Source organism: Arachis stenosperma, chromosome 4 (assembly GCF_014773155.1).
Source record: "Arachis stenosperma cultivar V10309 chromosome 4, arast.V10309.gnm1.PFL2, whole genome shotgun sequence".
NCBI classification, from domain to species: domain Eukaryota; kingdom Viridiplantae; phylum Streptophyta; class Magnoliopsida; order Fabales; family Fabaceae; genus Arachis; species Arachis stenosperma.
The window spans coordinates 50,751,255-50,761,185 of NC_080380.1; positions in this window are offsets into that span (position 1 = coordinate 50,751,255).

Here is a 9,931-nt window from a genome sequence, read left to right on the forward strand (position 1 = left end):
CTTTCTGTACTACTTCCTTCATGGATGGGTTCAGCCGCCTTTGTGGTTGGACCACAGGCTTGGCATCACCCTCCAATAGGATCTTGTGCATGCATCTGGCTGGGCTAATGCCCTTAAGATCACTAATGGACCACCCAAGAGCTGTCTTGTGTGTCCTTAGCACTTGAATTAGTGCTTCCTCTTCCTGTGGCTCTAAGGTAGAGCTTATAATTACAGGAAAGGTGTCACCTTCTCCCAAAAACTCATATTTTAGGGAAGGTGGTAATGGTTTGAGCTCGGGTTTAGGAGGTTTTTCCTCTTCCTGAGGGATTTTCAGAGGTTCTACTATTCTCTCTGACTCCTCCAGATCAGGCTGAACGTCTTTAAAGATGTCCTCTAGCTCTGATTCGAGACTCTCAGCCATATTGACCTCTCTTACCAGAGAGTCAATAATATCAACACTCATGCAGTCATTTGGGGTGTCTGGATGTTGCATGGCTTTGACAACATTCAACTTGAACTCCTCCTCATTGACTCTCAAGGTTACTTCCCCTTTTTGGACGTCAATGAGGGTTCGGCCAGTTGCTAGGAAAGGTCTTCCTAGAATGAGAGTTGCACTCTTGTGCTCCTCCATTTCCAGCACCACAAAGTCGGTAGGAAAGGTAAATGGCCCAACCTTGACAATCATGTCCTCAATCACGCCTGATAGGTATTTAATGGAGCCATCAGCAAGTTGAAGACATATCCTGGTTGGTTTGATTTCTTCAGTTAAACCAAGCCTTCTGATAGTAGATGCAGGTATTAGGTTGATACTTGCCCCAAGATCACATAAAGCTTGCTTGGTGCAAGTGCCCTCTAATGTGCATGGTATCATAAAGCTCCCAGGATCTTTAAGCTTCTCAGGTAAGCTTTTCAGAATGACTGCACTGCATTCTTCAGTGAGGTAAACTTTTTCAGTTTCCCTCCAATCCTTCTTATGACTTAAGATCTCTTTCATGAACTTAGCATAAGATGGTATTTGCTCAAGTGCTTCTGCAAACGGAATCTTTATTTCAAGAGTCCTGAGATAGTCTGCAAAGCAGGCAAATTACTTATCCTGTTTCGCTTGGCGGAGTTTTTGAGGATAAGGCATTTTGGCTTTGTATTCCTCAACCTTAGTTGCTGCAGGTTTATTACCTATAGAAGTGGGTTGGGAAGCCTTTTTAGAAGGGTTGTTATCAGCACTTGTATGTGACTGATCCCCCACTGGCATTTGAATGCCAGGGGTGGAAGCTGGAGTGGCGTTAGACGCCACCTCCTTGTTTGTTACTGGCGTTTGAACGCCAGAACCATGCTCCCTTTGGGCGTTCAACGCCGGATTCATGCTTGTTTCTGGCGTTGAACGCCAGGAATGAGCATGGTCTGGGCGTTCAGCGCCAGCTTTATTCCTCTCTGGGCTCTGACTGTTCTCAGAGGGATTTTGATTAGCCATTTGTTCATTTCTTGGTTTCCTGCTGGTTTAAAGTGAGGTATTTAATGTTTTCCCACTTCTTAATTAAACTGCTTGACATTCTTCTGCTATTTGTTTTGACAGTTGCTTTTCTGTCTGCTTTAATTGTTCTTCCATATTCCTGTTAGCCATTCTTGTTTCCTGTAATATTTCCTTGAATTCGGCTAGCTGCTGAGTTAGAAAGTCTAATTGCTGATTGAATTCATTAGCCTGATCCACCGGACTGAGCTCAGCAGTTACTGTTTTAGCTTCTTCTTTCATGGAAGATTCACTGCTTAGGTACAGATGTTGATTTCTGGCAACTGTATCAATAAGCTCTTGAGCTTCTTCAATTGTTTTTCTCATATGTATAGATCCTCCAGCTGAGTGGTCTAGAGAAATCTGAGCTTTTTCTGTAAGCCCATAGTAGAAGATGTCTAATTGCACCCATTCTGAAAACATTTCAGAGGGGCATTTTCTTAGCATCTCTCTGTATCTCTCCCAGGCATCATAAAGAGATTCATTATCTCCTTGTTTGAAGCCTTGGATGCTTAGCCTTAGCTGTGTCATCCGTTTTGGAGGGAAATAGTGATTCAGGAATTTTTCTGACAGCTGCTTCCATGTTTTTATGCTGTTCTTAGGCTGGTTATTTAACCACCTCTTAGCTTGATCTTTTACAGCAAATGAAAATAGTAATAATCTGTAGACATCCTGATCCACTTCCTTATCATGTACTGTGTCAGCAATTTGCAAAAATTGTGCCAGAAACTCTGTAGGTTCTTCATGTGGAAGACCAGACTACTGACAGTTTTACTGCACCATGATAATGAGCTGAGGATTCAACTCAAAGCTACTAACTCCAATGGAGGGTATACAGATACTACTCCCATATGAAGCAGTAGTGGGGCTAGCATATGACCCCAAAGTCCTTTTGGACTGTTCATTTCCGCTTATGTCCATGTTGGAGTAAAGGGGTAATGTGGATTTAAATTTTTAGTTTATAAATAAATAAAAAAAATTCGAAATAAAATAAAAACCAAAATAAAAATAAGATAAAATAAGAAAATTAAAATAAAAATTAAAAAAAAATTTAATAAGAATTTGAAAATATTTTATGAAGATTTTTGAAAAAGTGAGGAGAGAGAAAGTGGTTAGGATATTTTTGAAAAAGATAATAATTTTTTTTTTAACTTAAAAAGATAAGAATTGAAAAATTTAAAATTGAAATCTGAATTTTAAAAAAAATTTCGAAAAAAAATAGTTCAAAATTAGTTAGAAAATATATTTTTTTGAACTTTGAATTTTATGATGAAAGAGAAAAACACACAGAAGACACAAGACTTAAAATTTTTAGATCTAATGCTCCTTATTTTCGAAAATTTTGGAGGGAAAACACCAAGGAACACCAAACTTAAAAATTTTAAGATCAAAACACAAGAAAAAACTCAAGAACACCTTGAAGATTCACAAGAACACCAAGAACAAAAGAAAGAACACCAAAATTAAAATTTTTAGAAAACCAAGACAAATTTTCGAAAATTAAAGAAAGATCAACAAGAAAACACCAAACTTAGAGTTTGGCACAAGATTCAATCAAAGAAAAATTATTTTTGAAAAAGATTCCAAAGAAGATACCCAATTATCAAGAACAACTACCAATGCTCCAGCCAATTGGGCAGTAACTTCAATGTTGGTTTTAAAAATGTATTATATTTATAGATAAAAATATAAATTTTTGAAAATTAATGTTTTGAAAAAGCACAAGAAAAACAAGAAAAGACACAAAACAAGAACAACTTGAAGATCAATGAAGAACAAAGAACACAAGTCTGAAAATTTAAAGAAAATTGTGAAATATGCAATTAACACCAATCTTAGAATAAGACACTAAACTCACGAAAATTAGCAATTAATAAAGAAAAATAATATATTTTGAAAAGAAATTTTTGAAAAGAAACTATCCTATCAAGATTTAATGACTCTATAACAATAAAAATAAATTATTCCTAATCTAAGAAATAAAATAAGCCTTCAATTGTTCAAACTCAACAATCCCCGGCAACGGCGCCAAAAACTTGGTGCACGAATTTGCAATCCGTACAACTAACCAGCAAGTGCACTGGGTCGTCCAAGTAATACCTTACGTGAGTAAGGGTCGATCCCACGGAGATTATTGGTTTGAAGCAAGCTATGTTTATTTTATTAATCTTAATCAGGATACCAATAGAGTTCTTAAGCCTCGTATAAAGTAAAAAGGGCATAAAATAAATAGTTGTTACTTGTTGTGCAGTAATGGGGAATATGTTGGAGTTTTGGAGATGCTTTTGTCCTTTGAACTTCAACTCTTCCTTGAAATCCTTCAACACACGCAAGGCTCCTTCCATGGCAAGCTCTATGTAGGGTGTCACCGTTGTCAATGGCTACTTCCCATCCTCTCAGTGAAAACGTTCCTATGCTCTGTCACAGCACGGCTAATCATCTGTCGGTTCTCAATCAGGTTGGAGTAGAATCCATTGATTCTTTTGCGTCTGTCACTAACGCCCAGCCTTCAGGAGTTTAAAGCTCGTCACAGTCATTCAATCCCAGAATCCTACTCGGAATACCACAGACAAGGTTTAGACTTTTCGGATTCTCATGAATGCCGCCATCAATCCGGCTTATACCACGAAGATTCTGATTAAGGAATCTAAGAGATACTCATTCAATCTGATGTAGAACGGAGGTGGTTGTCAGGCACACGTTCATGGATTGAGGAAGGTGATGAGTGTCACGGATCATCACCTTCTCCATAATTAAGCGCGAATGAACATCTTAGATAAGAACAAGCGTGTTTGAATGGAAAACAAAGTAATTGTATTAATTCATCGAGACGCTGCAGAGCTCCTCACCCCCAACAATGGAGTTTAGAGACTCATGCCGTCAAAAAGTATGTAATTCAGATCTGAAAATGTCATGAGATACAAAATAATTCTCTAAAAGTTGTTTAAATAGTAAACTAGTAACCTAGGTTTACAGAATATGAGTAAACTAAGATAATTGGTGCAGAAATCCACTTCTGGGGCCCACTTGGTGTGTGCTGGGGCTGAGACTAAAGCTATCCACGAGTAGAGGCTTTTCTTGGAGTTAAACTCCAAGTTATGACGTGTTTTGGGCGTTCAACTCCGGATCATGACGTTTTTCTGGCGTTTAACTCCAGATAGCAGTATGTACTTGGCGTTCAACGCCAAGTTACGTCGTCTATCTTCGCGCAAAGTATGGACTATTATATATTGCTGGAAAACCCTGGATGTCTACTTTCCAACGCCGTTGAGAGCGTGCCAATTGGACTCCTGTAGCTCCAGAAAATCCATTTCGAGTGCAGGGAGGTCAGGATCCAACAGCATCAGCAGTCCTTTTTCAGCCTAAGTCAGATTTTTGCTCAGCTCCCTCAATTTCAGCCAGAAAATACCTGAAATCACAGAAAAATACACACACTCATAGTAAAGTCCAGAAATATGATTTTTTCCTAAAAACTAATAATATTTAACTAAAAACTAATTAAAACATGCTAAAATCTACATGAAATTACCCCCAAAAAGCGTATAAAATATCCGCTCATCAGATATTTTGTGAAATCTTTTGAAATCATGAAAACCTTGAAGAAGCAAATATAATTAAAGCAAGAAAAGAAAAAGGGAAAGAATGAGAAAGCTGAAGGCTCTGAGTATCAATGGCAATTTATTTGCTAAGTGCTTGTGGTGTTTATGTATTAAGCCAAATGCTTGAAAACAAAACACTTAGAAGTCAAGGCTAGGCTCAAGTGCAAAAGCACTCCCTCAAAGCTCAAGGCTCTGAGCATCAATGATTAGAGAGTCAAGAAAAGAAAAGAAAAATGAGCTTAATGAAGTCCTCTAATTAAATGCTTGTGGTGCTTATGTATCAAGTGGTAATACTTGAAAACAAAGCATTTAGAAGTCGTAGCTTTGTTATTAACTCATGGGGCAAAGCACCCAAAAGGAGAAGCTAAAAAAAAAATCAAAAAGCTTGTTTCAAGGAAGAAATATAAGAGAAAGATTTCATAAATTGAGCTAGATAGAAGCATCAATCATTTACATCTATTTTGTGATTGTAGCATGCTTAGAAAACTAGCTAACCATGATCATTGAGTTGCTATTCTTCTTACCTTGGATTGTCAATCTTTATTGCATGATTCTTTTCTTGCTTGGGGACAAGCAAGGTTTAAGTTTGGTGTTGTGATGACAAGCCATCATATACCTATTTTTCTATGCTTTTTCATACAAGAAATTGATGAATTGTGCTTAAATATTGAATGCTTTTGTGATTAAATGGTATATTTTCTTGATCTTTTAAATTTATAAATCTTGTAGGAAATAAGAAGAAAAAGAAGCAAAGAAGCACAAAATAAGCTAAAAAGGAGAAAAAAAGAGCTTTGGGGCACACTTTGAAGTTGGAGCACACTTTGGAGTCTTAGGCCACGCTTTTAAAAGCGTGGCCCATGACCAAATCAAAGGAGAATAAGCAATCAGCGCACACTGCCCTGCTCTTGCCAAGGGCAGGGCAATATCATGATGAAACAAAGTGAGGTTGGAAGCAAATTTTCGCTAAGTTAAAATCTGGGCGCTCACAGCATGACCATGCCTACTTCAAAGGGCTATAACTTGAGCTACGGACGTCCAATTGATGTGCTTTCAGTTGCGTTGGAAAGCTGACATTCAGAGCTTTCCAACGATATATAGCAATCCATATTTGGCGTCAATTGAGGCATGAGTGAAAGGCATCTTTAAGGGCCAAAAATAAGCAAAAATAAACCAAAATATTTTCACCAAGGTTCGAACACAAGACCTCCAAGGAAGCCAAGCCTTATGCGTGAATTAGGTGCCAAGGAAACCAAGAAAAAATTGCAGCAACTTCCTCCACCAAGATTCGAACTTGGGACTTCACCCAATAACAAGGAAAGCGCTGCCCACAAGGAGGGCAGAGCAACACTCCTTGGTGCATGGCACGCACAATTTGGCACGGCCAGGAGCTTGGGCGCACATCCTTGGCGCATCACAGCACGGGCAGGGAGGCAAGGCTTGGTGCATCATGGCAACATTGCCCTGCCCTCCACAAGGGCAGGGCAGCATCCTGATGCCCCTCCCAAAATTTGGCACGCTAGTTGGATCCTTACACAAGGCTTCCCTGCTCTGGCCTCCACAAGGGCAGGGCAGCCTCCTGGGAGCAACATGGGCCAAAATTCAACCAAAATTTCATTTAAATTCAATTCCTCTCCAAATTGAATCAAGGCCAACCAAACCCATTTCTCCTCAAATCCAAAGCAAGCAAAGCCCACATCATCACTCAAAGGCACATGGATCAATTAAATTAGGATTTTCATTTTTGTAATTTGTTTTAATTTCATTTTCATTTTTCATTTTGTAAAGCCTATATAAAGGCATCAATAGGAGCTCGATTAAGGGGGAGGTTGGCTCCATTAGGGAGTAGTAGATAGCTCTCTCTTTTGATTTTCCTTTCTGCTTAAATTTTGGATCAAGAATTGAAGGAATTCTGTTTCAATTCTCCATCTGAAATTCATTTGCGTTCTTCTGCATAATTGAGGAAATTGAGAAATTGGATCTGAAGTTTCTTTTACTGCTTTCATCTTTCTTCTCTTCTGCAAGTTGTCTTCTAGTTTGATCAAGGAAGGAATTGAGATCTAGACTTGTTTTCTAGTCTCTATGATTTCTTGAGATTTTCAATTTTATTCTGCACTTAAGCTGAACTTAATTTCTATTTGCTCCTTCAAGAAATTTTGCCTTGCTGTTTACATCTGCTGCTTTTATTTCATCTGCATTTTACCTTTCTGTTTCTATTGCTTCTAATTTACTTTCAAGCACTTTAATCTCCCTGCAATTGTTCTAAGCTTGGATCTACTGCTTTCATTTAATTTCCAGCACCCCAGCCCCCTTTACATTTGATGCAATTTACAATTCTTGCAATTTAAGTTTCAGCTATTTTACTTTCTTGTTCTTTAAGTTACTTGCAATTTTACTTTCTGCACTTTAATTTTCCTTGCTATTTACTTTCTGTTGGCTACACTTCATCCAAATTCACTTCAATGTTAGCTTGACTAAACTAATCACCCACTAAAATTGCTTGATCCATCAATCCCTGTGGGATCGACCTCACTCTAAGTGAGTTATTACTACTTGATGCGACCCAGTACACTTGCCGGTTGGATTTGTGTGTTGGAAATTTGTTTTTCCGCAAAAACACCATCACTCCCCAGCTGAGACCACCTCCTCGAAAATAGCCCGGAAATCCCCGGCAGGATGGGAGGAAGGGTGGAAGGCGAAGCCGCTGACACTTCTTCTCGGTCCATGGCAGCCTTCAACCTCACCAAAGATGTCATGCCGCCAACCATCTCAACTGGAAAAAGGAAAAAAAACATATAAGTACCTAATACGGTAACACGGGTAAAAAGAGAAACAGGCAAAGATACACATTAACAAAGGTCCGGCAAGCAACTGGATCCCTCCATCACATCCCTAGGGTTCAAAGAACGCTCCCCAAACAAGTACCAGTGGACACTGGCGACATCTCGATCCTCTGGGGAAAAGAAATCCTAAGTCACCCGCATCAGAACCGATGGCCCCGCGCCAAAGTTCCAATACGTCAGAAACCGGCCCTCCCCTCCAACGTCAACCAGAATGGATGATGCCCCATAGCCGGACGAACCTTGAAGTACCCCCATTTAAAACCATGAAAAGAGTCCTCATATAAACCGAAGACGCGACGGTGAGGTTGGGCCCTAAACGACATATACCCCTTCTTATGCTTCCCCTCCTTGGTAGGCAAGGTGCATAAGAAGCGGAAAAGAAAAACATTCACCGAAGCCAGGAGCTCCAGGTACTTGCACACAAGCTCGAAAGTCTGTATCGCCACTCAGCTATTTGGATGCAGCTGGGACGGCACCACAGAACACCAACTCAATAACTGCTGAACAAAAGACGAAAAGGTGAGCCGCACGCCAAGTCGGGTAAACATCGCCTCATATACCCACATCAATTCGGAACGGTCGGCGTGTCGAGATTGTTATAGCCAACCCTCTCAGCGTGTCAAGATTGGTATAGCAAACCCTCTCGTGTCGCTTCATAATGGCGCTCGACTCGCCACCCCCACAAACAGCCCCTAATTGCGGAGCCGCTGAAGGTCTGCCTCCGTCATACGCGACGGCATTCCCCAAACATTGCTAGTCACCCAGGAATAAAGGGAGGGAATGCCCCTAACCGGGATCACCAGACCACCTATACCCTCAGTCCTCCGCCGAGACATACCTAAAATAGAGATGAGCACCACCATCAGGCCAACCAATCGGCAAAAAACGGCGGAGAAAACACAACGCTACCCACCACAAAAGCACACCTAACGCAGTGGTGCTCATCCCCTCAAAGATAAAACCCACTACCCCAAAACAAAGCACCATCATACAAGACAAGAAAAATACAGTCCCAGTCCATACCAGCAAAAAACACCAAAGAGCAGCAAAGAAAAATAAATAGAAACACAGGTAGCAAGCAGCGTAGATTACAAGGGTAAAGGGAAAAGAACACCAACCTGATGAATCGGGCGCAAATTTGGAAAGCACTAAAATAGGAAGTAAGAGCACAAAAACAACAAACAGAAGGCACTAGAATGAGGATGACGAAATAAATTTCACAGGGAAAACAAAAACAAAAGAAACTAAAAAATGAAACGAATAACGGAAGGGAGGCAAAAGCCGAAATAATTTCCAAATAGCGAGAGGACAAAAATACCCCCAGGAATAAACAAGGCATGAAAGGGTAAAAATGGAAATCATCCCAAACGTCTTCTCACAATGAATGCTCTCTCGAAAAAAGTAACTGACAGCACACCTAAAAAATGAAACAGGAGCAGGAATTCGAAAAGTTCACATCAACCAACGACATGGAATCCAAGGGTGACGAACCCTAGATAGAAATTAGGGTCCGACGCACCGTCCCCCCGAGGTAAACAGGCCCGTCGATCGAAAGCCCCGTACCCATAAACCAAGAGAACCAACGAACAGCAGAAACCACATCCTCCGGCAACGGAGACCGACCTCGCTCGCTCTCCCGCTGCGGGGGCAACTGTTACGGATCTAGCCCACGAACTCCATACTCGGAATGGTCTCCAAACCCGATTACCCAGGTATGACCTGTTTTGCCCTTCTAGAAGGCCCGGAACCGGCCCACTAGAACCTCTAACCAACAATCGAATTCAAATACCCCCTTATCTTAAACAAATAAGATAAGATAAGATAATTACCACTACCTATAAATAGAGGAGTCCCAAGCTCCCTCAGGTATCTCATTCACCCTACACACTTTATACCTCTCAGATCCATTCTGGCTTGAGTGTCAGAGTGTCTTCGCAGGTACCCCCCACCGCTTCGACCAAAGAATCTGGCATCTGCCTTGACCCAAAGGTCCCCCATCCATCTTA